At 33.7% G+C, this 18,538-nt stretch overlaps 2 long non-coding RNA genes across 58 annotated transcripts; one reads left to right on the forward strand and one right to left on the reverse strand.

The window, feature by feature from the left end:
• Positions 1-437: 437 nt before the first annotated feature.
• LOC110864966 lies at positions 438-11,266 on the reverse strand. 45 transcript variants are annotated; one of them, XR_002550202.2, is made up of 21 exons: positions 10,993-11,250; positions 10,667-10,739; positions 10,460-10,543; positions 10,184-10,276; positions 9,925-10,035; positions 8,836-9,843; positions 7,705-7,816; positions 6,945-7,182; positions 6,188-6,278; positions 5,732-5,843; positions 4,909-5,018; positions 4,471-4,553; positions 4,095-4,381; positions 3,863-4,000; positions 3,289-3,356; positions 2,061-2,156; positions 1,782-1,855; positions 1,614-1,707; positions 1,303-1,368; positions 1,032-1,183; positions 438-710 (listed from the first exon to the last, which is right to left on the reverse strand). It is a non-coding gene; the product is annotated as an uncharacterized LOC110864966 (long non-coding RNA). The 45 variants fall into 45 exon arrangements; XR_004860645.1 differs by having other exon boundaries at positions 1,614-1,701; positions 8,836-8,906; positions 9,023-9,138; ... (2 more) ...; positions 10,460-10,739; positions 10,993-11,242; XR_004860646.1 differs by adding an exon at positions 5,431-5,506 and having other exon boundaries at positions 1,614-1,855; positions 8,836-8,906; positions 9,005-9,843; ... (1 more) ...; positions 10,460-10,739; positions 10,993-11,256.
• A 284-nt stretch (positions 11,267-11,550) lies between these two features.
• On the forward strand, positions 11,551-17,778 carry LOC110864968. 13 transcript variants are annotated; one of them, XR_004860664.1, is made up of 16 exons: positions 11,551-11,676; positions 11,782-11,860; positions 12,011-12,091; positions 12,250-12,306; positions 13,380-13,542; positions 13,898-14,004; positions 14,232-14,492; positions 14,566-14,855; positions 14,984-15,026; positions 15,526-15,586; positions 15,717-15,885; positions 15,956-16,038; positions 16,107-16,198; positions 16,288-16,353; positions 16,968-17,524; positions 17,593-17,778. It is a non-coding gene; the product is annotated as an uncharacterized LOC110864968 (long non-coding RNA). The 13 variants fall into 13 exon arrangements; XR_004860660.1 differs by having other exon boundaries at positions 13,380-14,492; positions 14,566-14,677; positions 14,754-14,855; XR_004860656.1 differs by having other exon boundaries at positions 13,380-14,100.
• The last annotated feature ends 760 nt before the right edge of the window (positions 17,779-18,538 follow it).

Here is an 18,538-nt window from a genome sequence, read left to right on the forward strand (position 1 = left end):
AATAAGTCATAAGGAGGTAAAATAAACTAATCCAAACATGACCTAAATAATGGGTCAAAACAGGTTGGGTTGGACTAACCCAAATCACTTTGTATATCATTCCTTTTTTAACGAAATTTGAATGAAACTTAATGACCAACGAAATTTTATTATGTGCACCATACTATTATTATATATAATACATGACGTATTAAAAAGATGCAATAAAATGAAATGAAAAGGAAAAGAAGCACCACTTTAGTAAAATGAGAATACATTGCAAAGAACTACTTTTGAATATGATGCTTTTTTATAATATCTATAAAAGCCAAAAAAAAAAGCCATCTTATTTTACCCAAACTAAAAACCAAGTGCGTTTTTCCTATATTCAATATAATGTGATATACTAAAAAGCAAAAGAGTAACTAAAAACTTACAGCAATAGATAAATAGATAAATGAACTATTAAGGATCATATATTAAGTGTATAATCGAAACAAAATAAAATACAAACAAAGTGTCATGTTACATAAACAAAGTGTCAAAATTTGACATCAAAAGTTAGAAGCCAATCACAATGCCAATCATTATAAGAAGTCATATAAGATATTTAAATAAATACACTTGCAATCATGTCAACAAAAGCATCATGCTTTGTTCCATAAATTTTTGATTTGCTTGCTTCCACCCTCATGCCTTCCTTTGCATACTTTGCCATCTTCTTCATTAAACTGAAAACCATGAATCATTATATTTTAGAAATGAGAAAATAAAAGGACTTTTTGACAGAGTTGTTTCCAGTTGCATGTCTAATTTGTTTCTCAAGAATTGAAAACCTCATACCTTATACATTTGTTTAATTATTTCAATAAAGTTTCCTATAAAGTTTTTATCCCCACACCACAAAATCCCAAAGACAGTGTTAACGAAAAGACACATAAGAAATGATCATCAAGCGCCATCAAGTATTAAATAAGACATAGTTGCAGATTACACATGATCTATTCAAGTTCCATTCCAATTTTTTCAAATAAAGGTGAGAGCATACATACCTTTGATGGTTGCAATTGAAGATTTGAATCCATGAATAGGCAAGCATAATTTGTTGCATTTGAATGTTAGAATCATTGTTAGAATTGATGGTTGCAATTGAAGGTTTGAATCCATGAATAGGCAACCATAATTTGTTGCGCTTCGACCTTGGCTGATCATGAAAGAAATTTAAAATGCATGTTGGACGATCGTCTACCCATTTAACTACCTTTTCTTATTTTATTTTACTATTTAGAGATAAAATATAGCCCTTTCAGAAAATGAATGTACCTTAATCTGTTCATGAAGGAGATTGATAGAGATATGAGCTTCTTGAAGCACAGAAGCCGTGTCCATCTGCAGTTATTGTTCAAAACTCGGTTATTTTTCGGGCAAAACTTGATTATTTATCCTAGTTTTGACTTCGTTTCATGATAAAATACAAATGGTCTTCCCTACTTTCTTATAATAAAATACAGGATACAACTATTATAAGTTTTTTTTATTTTTAAATGAATTTTATAAAAAACAACAAAAGTTATAAACCATGAATATAGATCGGATCATTGTTTAAGAAATATCGATAGAAATCAAGACTTTACCTACTCATGAGCAAATTATGCTAACGCTGTTGCATGTGCTACGTCTTGAAACGATGCATTGTTTAAGGAATACCCAAATAAATCAAAACTTTACCTAGTCAAAAGTTAGTTAGAGGAAATACATAAAAAATCACCCGAAATATACTTTTGAAGTTGACCCTATCAAACCTTTTCCTCAAAACGTTAACCGATCCACGTTCAACCACCCAACATTCTCATAGCCATCTATGTAGTCTTTAGCACTAAAAATGTTTTCCTTAGATTAATACAAATCATATCAAAACAAAAGCTTAAAAGACAAAACATCTTAAACGGGTCATACATGTCAAAAGATGCTAGAAGTTCAACTATTATTAAAGGGATATGTTTTCTAGTCATTTAAAATTAGACAAAAAGCATTTTGGGCTAACCCCTATACAAAAAATTTTACCAGCTTTGACCCATTACCTAACTCGCCCAAGCGCGCACCGAAGGTAGAGAGGACCTGGACACAGCCATCAGTTCCTGTAACGTTTACTTTTCTTCCTTGAATTCCAATTGAATCTGCAAAAAAAAAAAAAAAAAAAAAATACTTATGAGAAAATAAAAACATTATGTAGTTTTTTTCTAAAATGACACTTTTTGACCCGAAACTGTTGAACCCACTTTTAATCTGGCCAGTTCTGACCTGTTACCAAACCCAATAAACCGGTTTTGCCAAGCCTACTATTTATCTATGAACAACAAATAGATTACGAATTATCTTGTTTACAACAATGACCTCTTTAAGATCCCCCCCTCTGCCATAACATCCTAAAAGATATGACTAAAACAAAACTATATTTTCTTGATAGCACTTCCGAGATTGTAGCTTAATGCAGGTAAAACTAACATCAGGACCGCCATTGTAAGAACATTACCTGCAGCAGTGGCGAAGCTTGAGATTTCCGACCGGAGGGTCGAAAACGTATATACCTAAAAAATATAAAACCGGGGGGTCGAAAACGTATATACCTAAAAAATTCTATACGAAAACTACATACCGGGCGCTACATGCGGACGTAAAGAGCAAGTAATTTAGAGAGACATAATGACTTGCTCATTCCACTTCTGTATGTTCTTTCTTTACACTTTGTTCTTTACACTGTGATTGAGACTAAAAAATTGCGCAAACGATTGTAGTCTTCAAATTGTGCGAGGAGTAGTCATCATGTTATTTCTAATTACAGAGTCACTCTTTACATATCTCAAGTGATGAAATCATATATGAAACCATGCCTAAACGGCTAAAATGATGAAATTATATATGAAGCCATGTCACAAACGCGTTAAAACTATACCTGGCAAGACGGGTGGGCAGGTCAGGCAACATAATGGGCATGGATGGTTTTTGACAAAATCAGTATAGGTCAAAACGACTTTTTTTTAATGGTCAATTTGGTTTTGTCCATAATACAACTACACCAACAAAGTCTTGCATACCCCCATAGAACTACTAAAAAAATGAGGTTTATAACGCTTAGACCACATGTTTACACAACAAAAATGGTTGTCTTGATTTAAAACTGACTCAACCGGTTCCTTTTATAGTTAAAACCTATTTATTGACCTGTTCTCCTTTAAAAACCGTAGTAAGTCGAAATAAGATAAATACATTATAATAACCGCTTAAAAACCTAGTTCTTATATAATTTACCTTTGCAGCTCCATTTGCAACCTTTTTTTCTTCTATATAAGTATTTCGTCACATCCAAACATGAACATCTGAGCGAGATAAATGGATATTGAAAACAATATAACTCAATGCACAATAAAGTATAGAAATCAAGAATTAATTTGTCAAAAAAAACAACATATTATAGGACTGATCAAACTTATACACTAATACGTACCACCTAAAATATGGTTTTATAATTTTACTACATAACATATGAAGTAATTAGACTATAAAGTGATTAAATATTGAAAAAAATTAAACTTTATGCTACTTAAAACCTCGTAATCAACATTGCATCCTCAAAATCAACCGATTTTAAAAAATCAAAAGACTAATTATTGAAATTGATACACCCTATATAACAAAATAACAAATTATTTATGCCCTAAACGTGAAATACAACACAACCACCCTTTAAACTCCCAATCATCCACCTACGAATCAAGTAAAAAAATTTAAAAAAAAACATAAATCATAATCATGTAAGAAACCTCTGAAACAACCAAAAGAATCTGACTATACGCAAAATCAAACAAAGAAACAAAGAACATACCGCTAAAAACTCTGTAGAAATCAAGCAACAGTTCATAAGTACCAGCTTTCTTGAAAACTTCTGCAGCGATTGGAACCGTAGAATTCACAGGATTGCTAATCAAGTTGACAATTGCATTAGGGCAACACCTTCCAATTCCTTCACATAAAGTTTTATTAATATATTAAATTGTGGGACCCAAACTTATTTTTATATTAAATATATCAAATTTATATATGTATAACACTCATACCACTATCTGCAACTCTCGTTGCCAACTCCAACTCCGGCTGCCAACTGCAACTCCCGCTGCCAAAGGAGCACCTCTGCCACCTGCAACTCCGGTTGCCAAAGGAGCACCTCCGCCACAACTCTGCAATACAACTTCTACCTTCCCCTTTGACACCATCTTGCAACGCCGGCAACTCACACCACCCTTTCGGTGACACCACCGCCACACCACCTACCACCAGCTCTTGGTGGTTTTGCTACATATCTGGATTGAATTTTCATAGCAGGAAACTGATCCATATAGTCATACTTCAGCAAAACAAAAAATAATTAGTTTTATTTACCAACTCATTGATGTAATCTTTTTTTAAGTTTCAAATTGAATGAAATAAGCTTACTTAGAAGGGCTGGCAGTTGTTATTTGACTTCCGCTATCATAATCAGATGCCGACAGGCTAGGCTTGCTCGAGTCAAGTGCAACCTTAGAAACAAAAATAAATATTGAAAACTGTTATAAGTGGAGCTTCTTCAAGCCATATGGTGGACAGACCATCCCACAACACATACATAATTGATATATTCATGCATGTGTAGATATGTATCTACATATACATACTGAGAAAATTAGTAAAAATAGGCTTTAGAATAAAACAATCAACCAATCATACTTATATTTTTTGTTTAATAAATGGAAAAAGAAAAAAACCGAATATGCATGATATAATTTTTCTAAAAATAAAAGCTAAAGCTATTGTAATTTCATTTTCTACCATTTGTTGCTCATCTCTGGAATAATAAAGTAAAAGAGCTATAACACTACAAAACTCAAAGTCAACCTCATGTTCTCGCCTAAAAAAGTTAGTAGCATCTCTAATCTCTATTATTCGGGTAGGATTTAGTACTTCAGTACTCCAAACATCTATGCTTGCGATCGATATCTTCAATCCTGAATCAAAGTTATTTACCAACAATATTAGTCAAATAATACAACTGAATCAAAGTTATTTACCAACAATATTAGTCAAATAATACACTTTTGGAGATAACCCAAACCCAAACATTTGAAGCCCATTAATGTTATTAATGTTATGCTGAGGCTCTAAAGCCTCATGAGCAAACTTTGCAATATCTTGATTAAGCATCTACAACACCAGTTTTAAACACAATATTTCTGACCAGGTACCCAACCCTATAGTGTTTTCTTCGTAGATATTAATGATAAGAATAAAAACATTAACTTTTTGCCATTTTCTTCGTAATAAGTTACATCTAACCCTCCCCTTTTATGAAACATGGCTACTGTAGAGACATTAATAAAATAAAAATTAATCCAGTTTTGGGTAATCCCAACCACATACCCGATTAAAGCCAGTTTGTCTCATACCCGACCCATACCCGTCATCGTATCTATCACCGTATGTATCTTGTTTCATCCTTCGATCCATACGAATCATAAATAGTACACAAATTAAAAACAAAACAGGGAAATAAGGGTTTGAAGCAAAGAATTAGGCATAATCAATAGCTGATAAAAAAACATGAAAAGAATTGCTTGGTTTCTTGAATCTCGATTACAGGAAATGCCTAATCCATGAAGAAGAGAATGGTAAATCTACATTTTACAAAGCTCAAAAAACGAATCACAGAAAAGTAAGTTACCTTAATGAGAATTAAGGTGCAAGATTGTGGTGGTGTCTTGTGTTACATGGCTGTATAAGAAATCAAGCCCCATCATTTCAGCAACGCCAACAAACTATCCACTCCCGTTCACCTACATAATCACAAACCAAATCATTCATATTAAAGTACTTATGTCAATTTTGACCCGTTAACTTTTGAACCGATTTGAGTATGTTCTATTTCTATCTTTCCCAAGTCAAAAGGGTTGAGAGGGTCAAACAGGTCAGATTCACCTAAAGTGTATTTTTAATGCATATGTAAACCTCCTAAACTATTTTATTCAAAAGATTTAGAACATTGATTAGATTATTAGTGAGATAAGGTAACTTTTGTAGTCATTTGTAACCTTATATATTTATGCAAAATTCTAAAAATTCGGACAAAGAAGTAGTTCAACCAAATCCATTTTAGACCAGTATTAACCCATAAACTTACCATCACCAAGAGAACATGAGTATATCCAACTCATAACCCTCCACTGGTATAGTTAGTTGAACCTCATACAGGTCATCACTTGCTGTTTGTCCTGTAATATGCAAAGGATTTCAAATATTCCACTTAAACGGGTGAAGTTGGTCATACGGATAAAAAGTCGCCAAAAGTGATATTATCTTTGAACCGTTCAAAATCAAAATCAAAATCAATATCCAAAAGTGATATTATATTGGAACCATTCAAAACTAATAAAGCTACAACCACCAATGTAAAGCAAATTAACTTGTCTCTAAGTGCGTGATCTAGGCTCTAACTCTAAATTCTTAATCCTCCATTCAAACTACCGGAGGAACAACTGTACACCCCCCCCCAAGCGGTCCTATCCCACCTAAATTATTATTCCTAACCCAATCTGAAAGCCCGACCACAACACCATTCCTTGTCATTGACTGATTAGGCTGTATATATCCGAAAAGGCAAGGTTTTTTAATAGTCTCAACCTTTTGTCATTGTATTTAAGCAAAGTCATTTTTATTGTGTAGATTGTAGAATACTCAGTTTTTTAGCAATTTCATATGCATTTCATGCTTATTCATGTGATAGTAGACCTGGTCATTGTTGCTCAAGCCATTAATTTATGATGAGAGTATTCAAAGAAATTAGTTTTGTGAACTCATAATCAATTTTGAATTGGACATTTTGAAGAGAAGTACCTTTAAAAAATTATGTTAACAAACCATATAGAAAGAACACATACCTGATTACGCAGAGGAGAATAAAAACAAACCGAGTTGGATAACTCTCTACTCGTCACAACATCATAAGTAGCAGATGCGGTAGAACCATTTGAGCCAAAAGTGGAACCAAAAATCGGGCCTTTTCTCATAAGCAGATCCTATAAAAATTGAGTCGATACGTTGATTCATTGGTAAACGCACAAAATTTAGCAAGCACATAACCTTCTACTTGAAACCAAGAGTCTTCATCCTATTGAACTGACAGAAAAAGGAAAATCATAAATAGGCTAAAACTAAATGTGTTATAAGAGAAGTATCTTAACTTCTGTTACAACAAACAGAGTTGGATAAAGTTTCAACTTTTTTTTGTCAGGTGCTTTAGATTGATACGATAGACCTACAAAACTAAGAATGCAAATAAATAACATGAATGACCCCATATACTTCTTGGAACTGAATTATGCAAGAACTTTGCTACTTCTAACCCACCATATACTTTTGTTTACCTATATCACTGCATCATTAGCATCTTTACAGGTTCAGCAGAGAAAGTAAACGACAAACTAAAATTTTATATTTGCATCACAGAAAGAAAGAGGGAACAGAGAAATAGGGGTTTGAAGCAAAGAATTAGGCATAATCAACAACTGATAAAAAAACATGAAAAGAATTGATTGGTTTCTTGAATCTCGGTTATAGGAAATGCCTAATCCATGAAGAAGGGAATGGTAAATCTACATTTTACAAAGCTCAAAAAACGAATCAGAGAAAGTAAGTTACCTTAATGAGAATTAAGGTGCAAGATTGTGGTGGTGGCTTGTGTTACATGGCTGTATAAGAAATCAAGCCCCATCATTTCAGCAACGCCAACAAACTATCCACTCCCGTTTACCTAAATAATCACAAACCAAATCATTCATATTAATGTACTTATGGCAATCTTGACCCGTTTACTTTTGAACTGATTCGAGTATGTTCTATTTCTATCTTTACCAGGTCAAAAGGGTTGAAAGGGTCAAACAGGTCAGATTCACCTAAATTATGGAACTGTCACACACATATGATATTAAAATTTATGAATTTCTCCAAAAGCTATAAACAGTAGACCGTTTGTCCGAATGGTATAAGCCTATAAGGTGCCAGATTTAGGTTTAGGCACCGGTTTGAAAGCGTGTGGGTTTAAATCCCAGAGCTGTCAATGTTTTTTCTTAATCTATCTTTCATTTATTGTTAACTTATTGTACTGTCCCATTTATATTCTAAAGTAGTTTCTTCAAATATTATAACCATGTGACAGTTTGGCTGAGTGGTCCAAAGCGCCAGAATTAAGCTCTGGTCCGAAAGGGGGTGGGTTCAAATCCCACAGTGGGCATAATTTTATATTAATCTATCATTTTCAAAAATTAATGATGAATCCTAATTCTATACAACTAATCAACAATTATCTAATCTGTATTAAGTAGAAGTAGAAAGAAAAACAATTGATTCCCAACTATTATTCAACAAAATTTAAGTTCATTCAGGATACTATATGAGGTCATACATAAATCAAATACTTTAAAAATCAAAGCTAACTCAAGTTCATTCAAGATGCTTTATGAGGTCATACGTAAATTATATACTTTAAAACCAGACACATGTTGAGAGAACACATATAAAAAGAAGCAACATTGGCATACATAAAAAGCAAAACTGAAAAAACTTTTGAATAAAAGAACCGTAAGCAGGAGTCAAACCACTGCCTCCTAAAACAAAGGAATATGCATAACCACTAAACCAGAGTGTAGTGTAAACTTGATAAACCTACGAATCCAATATTTAGTAATACACTAACTAAACAGCAAGCAATTTGTCCATGTCATCTTTATACATGATGTCACAAAGAGGAAATGAAAAGCAACATAAACTCACCTGAAAACCGGCGATGACCTACGTTATCATCCCCGAAAATCCAAAAGCAATGACATGAGAACAATGAACAACTAACAAACACATAGAGAGCGAAAGTTAGAAAACGTGTCCTGTTCATGCAGCGAAATAAGAGACGCTAAACAAATATAACCCATTCAATATTGTTCACATCTTCGAGAAGATTAACTTTTTGACCGTCTGTTAAGACATCCTTGTTGACAGTCAGAGGCTCTTCAAGATGAATTTCAACATTGTTCTGAACAGCGTGTTGTGAAACTTCATGCATAGCATTTGGTGCTTGAACTGAAACTTCATAATCATACCATGGTCAAATATCATTGTCATGTAATTTGACTTAAAACATAGTCAAAGTAGATTTTATATAAGTTTACTAAAACAGACACACACACACACACACATGTGGCCGTCAGATCTGTTCCATGAAGATTTTATTACTCAGTGGCAATTTCGTAAGTAGCATGAAAACACGTCAAGTCAAAATTTGATTCATTTGTATATAGTGTATTCACTGGTGAATACTGAATACACATGGTTTTACGTTAATTACGAAAATGTCACTGCACTCGAATAATGTGTTCACTAATACACTATATTGTTTTCACGTTGATTAGATTTTTATTGGTTCTTATTTGAACCGAATATATGTTCTGAATAAATTTACTGACCGCTGCTCTCTCTTAAAACTTTATCTAACGAAAGTTGACTTTTTTCCAAATCTGTTGTACCGTTGGAGATATGTGCGTTAGCTTCTTGCATTTGACGGATTTAGGTTAGAAGATAGAGAAGAGACTCCACCAGCATTATTTTTCATATCTAAACTCTGAACGGCTACTGAAACGTTAAGATCAGTGACATTATTCTCCACCTTTTCCAATTTAAATATGTTCGAAAACCAGCTTTTCTTTAAAGGCACTTCCTTCAGAGAAAGTTCACTTTTTTCTTCGTTGTTTTTATTTCCAAAGCCGCGAAATAACTTAAACCCATTTCCTGCAACATCAAGCAATTTATATAAAAACACAAAAACTGAAAAAAGAAAAAAAAAGATAGATAGATAGATGAGACTGATACCTGTGGGCATTAAAATGCTGAAGCATGACAAACATCTGAATACATATGGCTCTCGTTGATGATCATATTCATTAGGTGTTGGTGGTTGAACTTGATCGTCTGTTGAATTAGCTAAACCAACATTCGATTCAGAAGAAAGAGAAGAAACTGGAGTTTCCGTTTTGTTACGTTCGATTCATAAACACACAGCTCATTCAAGAACATAAAGAAAATAAAAAAGATCCCAGCAAGACCTCCACCAAAATTGTTTAGGACCTACCAAAGTCAAGCTCATCCCACCAGACGTACTTTTTGCTCCATCATTGTTATTTGACATAAATTCACCCAACATATAAAGAATTTCAAATCAACCCTACAACAGTTTCACACAAATAATCCTATAAACAATCAACAATCCACAAAAACCCTAAGTCCTAACTTAATAAGCAAGAACACGAAGAATTACATAAGGTGATGTAAGAAACCATTAAACCCCATCAATTTATACTACTGAGATACTCGGTCGATTACCCAAAGAAACATTTAGAAAAATTACCTGGATTGATGAGCAGATTGCTCCCACTTTTATTTTATTCCACTTCAAACATTCATCAAAATCGTACAAACTGTCTTATGTGCACTATTTAGAAACAATAGGTAAAAGTATCACCATGTAACACTAAGGTATAACACAAAACATTGAACTTTACTGTATAATCTAATAAAAATACAATATAATTAAAATAAAATAGGGAGATTACACCTGTCCCAGTACCAGATCTTGCAAGGTTGTCTTTCAAAACAAAAAATCCACCAGGTTTAAGCTTAAGCGTAGCCTGCACATAATGGCCATAATGATTTGTAAAATATTGGCATTTTCTGTTGGTGAATCTTTTGAGGTTTTTAATTGTACAGCCCGTAATAATTATTTCAACCAAAATTAAACCTAATTTAAACATCTAACAACTACAAACTCTCTTAATCTCAAACAAATAATCCAATTGTAAAAAAACATCTAACAACTCTTAATCTCAAAGCAATTAAACCCTAACCCCAAAGAAGGAAGAAGTGAATCGAGAGATAACTTACCAATCGGGTTTGGATGATGGATCAGTTTTGGATGATGAATCGGCGGCGAAGAATGAGAAGAACCAGCGTATTGAAGAAGAGAGAACATACCAATCTAGGGTTTGTCAAAAAAGTTTGTTTATAGGATTTATAGGATCCATATTACCCATAAATCCGACCCGAATTTAGTCGGATCCCGCGTCCAAATAGTGGTTTTTGTTTGTGTACAAAGAATAAAAGGAATTCCCTCCCAAAATCACCATCTATTCAACAATAAGTTGCCACATCATCAATTTGGCTTCATCATTCAAGGACAAATAGCCCAAATCATCTCCTTTATTAATATATATAGATAAATGAGATGATTTGGGCCATTTGTCTTTGAATGATGGAACCATTTTGCTTATGTGGCATGTTATGGTGGATTAGAGGGTGATTTTGGGAGGGAATCAATATTACATAAACTACACAAATTTGGACGCGGGATCCGGCTGAGGATGGATCGGACTTTGGGTCGTTTCTGGATTCGGGTCTCATATTAAACACGCTTCTTCCCTTGCACAAACCCTAATTTTGATATCCATTTTTCTGGCCGTTTCACTCCGAATCTCAACGAAGACATCAATCTTTCATCATCGCGAACCCTAATCGCGATGTTTATCAACGAAGACATCAATCTTTCTTCGTTTTATCAATCTATTTAAGGTTTTCTTTTCTTCTAGAGGTTTCTTTTTCGTTATTGTTTCCTTTTGAACCAAGATGTTTCTTCTTCCTTTTATCTACTTTCTCTCTCTCTGTTGATTCAAAAAGGATGACGGCGATTCAAGCCGATTGGTGAAGATTTCACAAAACCAATGAAGAATCTAGCCTCTCAGCTTCAGATTTACAGGTATACAAGTTTTTAGGATTTAATTTTTGAGTTGGTTTACATGTTGATTTTAAAATCTTAAACCCAACATTGTCACCTTATGTAATTTTTGGTGTTCTTGCTTATTGAGTTAGGACTTATTGATGTTGTTGTTTGTTGATTTGAACGCAGAAGAATAATGAAGGTGTGCTGGGGTGACGGCTGGATCTGGATGTTATTTAGGGTTTCGCTTGAAGTTGAGGAAGAAGAAAGGTGAATTGTTAAGAGTGTCAGCTGATATAAAAGGATTGGAGTTAATAATTTATTTTAGGGTTTCGCTACTATTAATTTATACTCGATTTGTTATTGCTTTTATCCAATGATTATATGGCATAATTTTATACCCATCTAATTATAGGTGGTTGTTGCAGGTATATAGTGGTCATTTGAGGTTTAGATTAAAGACTTTTGGTGGTGGAGGGAAACAAGTAAGTGGTTATTTGGATTTTGTTTGATCAAATGTTGACCCACAAACTTCTTGATTTTTTTGGTTTTGATGGCTTCCATTTTCACTTATAAACTGCTATATTTTTGTGTTGTTAGTGCTTTGTTTTTTAGAAAGAAAGAAGACTAATTTTTTCGTATTCAAAAGTGTGTTTGAAACATGTTGCAGCTGATACATTTTAAGGTTTCAATGTTTTGAAGAAAGAAAGTAAGCATAGTTTTTCTTTTAATTTGATATGAGAAAAAGGTTGCAACTCAAAATGTGGTATTTAATATATTTGTTGGTTTCACAGTATCTTTAATATTTGAAATTTTCTATTAGTTCTTAAGGTTTTGATTTATGTAACACAATCTTTGCACATTATTTATATTCTTGAGGGTGATTTTATAGCTAAATGATATATATAAACTTTGGGGTTGTTTCGGTAACTACGGGGTTCTTTCGCTCGACTTTTTATGCAAGTATTATATTTTGAAGCTTAATTCATTTACTTTTTATAATCTTATTTAATTTAATACTTTTGGATTAGCTTTTATGGTTATGTTTTCTGTTTCAGCATCATATTAGGGACCAAAATGGAAGCAAATTTTTTATTTCTTTCTAAAAAAACAACTAATAGACTTTTGGGCTGTTTAGCGTCACTCTGCAAACGCCAAGTCATGAGGTGCATTTGTAGCCTCGAAACCAATTGAATTCACTGGCACTTCACTTTCTTTTGTTTTCAATTTTTTTATTTTGTTACTGTTATTTAAAAAAACTTAAAAAGAATACCAACAAAGCTTATTCGTTCTGGTTATATATATATATTACGACTATATTTTTTTCTCTCTTTCGAACGCATCGAACCCGACCGGTTTCCACCTGCCTTACATTCTGTTTCAGCATCAATGAAGCTTTCTTTCAATATAAAGGTTGTTGAAATTGTGGTGAGTGGGTTTTATGTTCATCATACTTGAGCAGTTCTGTGTAATATAGTCAAATTAAGTTTTTACGAATTTGAGTAAAAATTTATTCTTACCTAATTTACTTTACTAATGTACTTTCAAACTGATGCAGATCAAAACTAAATAGATCAGATGTAACTTATCAATGTCTGAAGTGAGCTCATGAATAACGTCCATTAATGATCAAGGTAATACGCATACATGAAAATTTGTTCATCCACTTCTTCCTTCTCTGCCAAAACCACCATTCTCCGCTTGATTAATTGGTGAATCAGGTAAGAAATCCTTCGGTCCTTATTTTATGATGTATAGATGTGGCATCGGTGCGTTGCAAGAGTTTGGGTTGTAATTGGGAGCTTATGTATATGAGTTAAGGTTAAATCTTTAGTATGAAGTTTGAGATTTGTAAATCACCGACATGAAATTCCTTTTTATATATGAATGGGTCAATTTGAGTTGCAATTTTATCTAAGTTTTACCAAAAGTGTCAAATAATTTTTTTAATATGTCAAATAAATCATATAGTTTTTATTACATTCCAATTCTCAATTTGCTATACATATACTTTCTGATAAATCAGTTGTTAACGAACTGTTGATTCTGTAATGTTTCACACTCATGGATTGACAGGCTAAAAAGAATGGAAACCAATTTGATATATCAGAGTTTCGAGCTCAGCTTGATGCATTGGGTTTGAAAATTATAGACGTTACAGCAGACGGAAATTGCTTTTTCAGGTTTTGAACATGCCTCTCTGGACTCATCTATATCCGTGATGGATATCTTGAAATCACTTTCTTATTTAAAGACCGGATTTATGGTTGAGCTAAATGGTATAGTCTCATTTAGGAATACTTGGTACCTCAAGAATACATCAATACATTGAGGGAGTCAATGTTGAATAGATGTCCGACATCTTCCTTTGTTTTTTATAGTATTAATCTAAATCTGTTTCATTTGAAAGATATAATTTTGACTCGGTGGTGGGTCAAACTCAAGAAGCAGTGGCACAACATGAATAAAACAGACCAAGGGTGCCGCTTTCTCTGACGTAGAGAGATTTAAAGATAACTAACTGTTGTTATATGTGGACGGCAGCAGCGCTGACTATGTGTTCTGGTTCAGTGAAGGCAGCCTAGCGGAGTTAGGGTTTGGTAAGAGATGATGTCGGCTGGAAGTTTTAGGATTTTGATGATGTCTGGTTAACTCCGGTGACCTGAACCAGGTATGCGTGCATCCTTTTTAGTAAGGTTGGGTCTTCTATGTTTTATATCTAACAATTTGACTTTTTGGTGTAGTTTGGCTGCGATTTCGACAACATCAATCTGAATAAGTATTTGAATCAGGCACCTTTGATACAACACATATGTGTTGCTGGCGATTGTTAGTTGTTTTGAAGTTTTTGTTAAGGTATTGAAATAGTCTTTGTTTTGAATCTTTTGGAAACATATTTCAGAATTTTGCAGTTAAAAAGTGACGATGGCAGCCTAGAGGGGTTAAAGTTTGGTAAGAAATGATGGCGGCTGGAAGTTTTAGGATTCTAACGAAGTCTGTTTAACTCCGATGAGAACTCGGTGACCTGAACCAGGTATGTGTGCATCCTTTTTAGTTAGGTTGAGTCTTCCATATTTTTATGTCTAACCAGATTTTTTGATTTGAGCATTGAATAAGAATGAAGGTTTGTTTGTGTGACGTCTGAATGTGATATGATATTAGGGTTACGCATGAAGGAGAGGAAGAAGAAAGATGAACTGTTAAGGTTGGGCTGATACAAAAGATTTGGGTTTAAGAATGATTTTAGGGTTTAGCATTGTAATAGAATTTAAAAAAAATCATCATCGAGTTTGTTATGTTTAAGATTATGTCGGCTGATGTAGTTCTTTCTATGTCCTAGAGAATAGAGTTGCTTTGTTTACCTTCCGTTTTTATGCTTTCCTCATTAAAACTTCTCTTTGTGTCAACTCGTGTCCGTTTTTATCTTTATCAAATTTGAGTTCGTTAGTTGGTTAATACGTCATCTTAAATTGGCTGTTTGTATCCTTCAGTAATGCTAGATTTCTTATCTTATTCTTTCTAAATTATTAATGTCAATCGGATGTAAAGTATTTTGCGGTATATGCTGTCTTTTAAATGAAAATTAGCCTTTAACTGAGCATTGTCTGAAAATTGTTCATTTTAGATGCATTGCATAGTTATTGTCCACTTGTGTTTTTATATCTACCCATGAACTTATAGCACTGTGCGTTATGTGGGTCTAGCTCTCAAGACTAGAAGGCACAACTGAACATACCCGCAACAGATACCCGTTACAGGACTGAGGTACATAACCAGCAATGTGTTGTTAAATACAGTATTTTTTGTATTTTGTTTTTTGTTATCTGTTTGAATTGTATTAATCCTTTTTTTTTTTCATTTTTCGCTCTCTACTCAATCACCATCAAAATCACAGATTATCTTTCTTCTTCATTCGATTTCCGCGAAGAAGGAATCATGTGTTAACTGCAAACCTTAATTGTCGAACTCTCCACCACAAACCGTTTATTATGTGATACACAAAGGAGTTACAATTGGTTGGATTTGTATTCGTGTCGCGCAACTTTAGGATCGGTGGTTTCAAGGTAAATCAATTCTTAATTTGAAATTGGTTTCCGTTTGATGATCTATAAATTTTATTTTTATATCTACAAGGCATTCTGGATGAAGACAGTGATGACAGGGGAGACTTGTGCTCTTTAACTTTTACAAGTTGACAGGGGAGACTTCTTGCTCGGGTAGGTTCCCCTTATTTAATAGTTATTATTACGTTAAAATCATGAATTTTTGTTGATTAATTTGTCAGGTTGTTACTGGTCTTGCACTATTGTACACGGAGTTGTCAAAAGCGAGCGCTTTTTCTGGGCGACTCGCATTAACTGCGCTTATGGTTCGTAGGTAATGATAGCGCAGACATTTCATCCCATGCGTATTTATTGTTTCAGGCTTTTTATTTTTTTAATTGGTAATTTCCACTTTTTCTGCAGTATTTATAGGGCTGTAAGTTTAAGTTCGTATATCACATGTAAATTCTGCCAAAAAGTGACGAAAAGGTGGGATTTTTAGAGCCAAACTTCATCCCTTAATGAACTTCTATTTTTATATTTAAGTGCGCTTTTTTTTCTCGGGCCCACGCTTTTTTTTTCTCGGGCCCACGCTTTTTTTGTGCCTATCGCCTAGGCCCTAATCGGTGCCTATGCGCCTAGAGTGCGCTTCGCGCCTTTGATAACTATGATTGTACACAAGGAGTAGAGACGAGACTATCTGCATTAGTGGTAAAGATCTTTTGTATAAGAACGACTCATTCTTGATTGATGATCTCACACTAAGCACATTATAGATAGTTTTCCAACTGCTAGATTATTGTTAGTATTTCTATCACATGCTCTATTTTTGCATTTTCTTGTAATCGTTTTCAAGTTACATACTTATTCAATCTGCATCATCAGTGGACTGGACATGGCTACGAGTTTTTATGACTATGCATGTGGAAAGTTTCCAAACAATTTAGAACTGATGATGGGACTCTTCAGTTGTTATATTCGTGAATATTTTTTTTTGAAATAGCAACAGATTGATGATATCCCTATATATTTCACATTTATAATTATTTTTTCCAAAATGTATAAAGTTGTGGATGTTAATTTTTTGTTTTTTGTTGATGTAGATAGCCGTCAAAATGTATAAAGTTGCTGGTGAAGAGAGGTTTTTGCTCTGGCCAGTTTGTATTAGTTTCCTTCACAAGTTCACAACTTAATCGTGGTGATCCATGGAGTGTGCATAGAATATGAACCACACTAAAGACGACCGCAGACGTGGATATGTGTAGTGTTTTGTGTCCACAACTTATGATGCTTTTGGTGGCGTTGATTGTTGGTGATTGCGGCGGCAGAGATGGTTGGTGTGGTTGTGGCGGAGATGGTTGATGGTGGCTATGGTGGTGGCGGATTAGCGATGGTTTGATGGTGGCAATGTGGTTGACGGTGGCTGCGGTGGTGGCAATGTGGTTGACGGTGGCTGCGGTGGTGGTGATGGTTGACGGTGGTGGCATTGGTTGACGGTGGCTGTGGTGGTGGCGTTCGTTGACGGTAGCTAAGGTGGTGGCTTCGTTTCATGGTGGTTGTCGCAGAGGCGATTATAGTGATTATACTGACTGTTAAAATGAGGCAATACAAAAGGAAAAGTGCAGACATCGAAATAGTGGAAAAAGAGGACCTTTATCTTGTAAGTCATTATATAATGATTCATTTTATAATTCATTTTATGACATGATTTTGTTCATGATTTTGCAGGAAGAGCAAATTCAAGATTTTATAGATTGTAAGACATATTAATTAGTAATGTTCAATATTCTTTTTGTTTTTACAAATTTTAAGTGGAGTTGTCAGGGGAGCTCTAGAGATGGTATGGTTTATCTGACCCGACACGTTTTTCTTACGTTAAACTTAGAATAAAGTGATGCCAACACGTTTTTCTCACATTTATGCCGATTTGTTATGAATGTAAATGTAAATTTAATATGAAATTCTTAATAAAAAAATAATAAATACGTTATGCATTTATTTTATATGACTTTTTCATTTAATTTTTTTATTAACCCAAAGACGTATCACATGGGTTCGGTTTGCTAACAAAAGATTGAGATGTATTAGCTTTTGGAAGGCATGTGAATTATAAGTCTGCCTTTGAAGTCATCTTTGTATGGATCAATGAACTTTTTTGGTCAAAAGACCATCTAGACTTTTTGACCCTATTGTGTATAATACAATATTTTTTATGTACATTATTTTTAGGAATTTTCTCAATATAGAGGTTCTTAAATGGAGCATGATTTAGCAAGGAACACAATTGTTTTTCATAATATATTAAAGCTTTTAGTTGACTTCAAACTTGATTTAGAAATTGATGCCCTGTTAATGAGGCGAGCAAAGCACTTCTGAAAACGCATTAACTAGGTGGTCATGCATCATGTGAGGTGCAACTTTTAGAATCAATACATTGATGAAGATGATGGAAAAGGCTAGGAGATTGTTGATTTTTTAAAACAAAACTCTTAAAACTACTCTGTTCATGTGTTATTTATTTTAAAAGTTATTCCATTACTAATTCTTTTTAAAGTGTTGCTTTATAAGTTGGCACCTTATGGATGAATTATTATGCTTTCATAATATTTTGATATATTATTACTTATTGTGTTGACAAATTAATATATTAAAACAAATTTTTGATATATTATTA

The sequence above is a fragment of the Helianthus annuus genome, chromosome 6, assembly GCF_002127325.2.
Source record: "Helianthus annuus cultivar XRQ/B chromosome 6, HanXRQr2.0-SUNRISE, whole genome shotgun sequence".
NCBI classification, from domain to species: domain Eukaryota; kingdom Viridiplantae; phylum Streptophyta; class Magnoliopsida; order Asterales; family Asteraceae; genus Helianthus; species Helianthus annuus.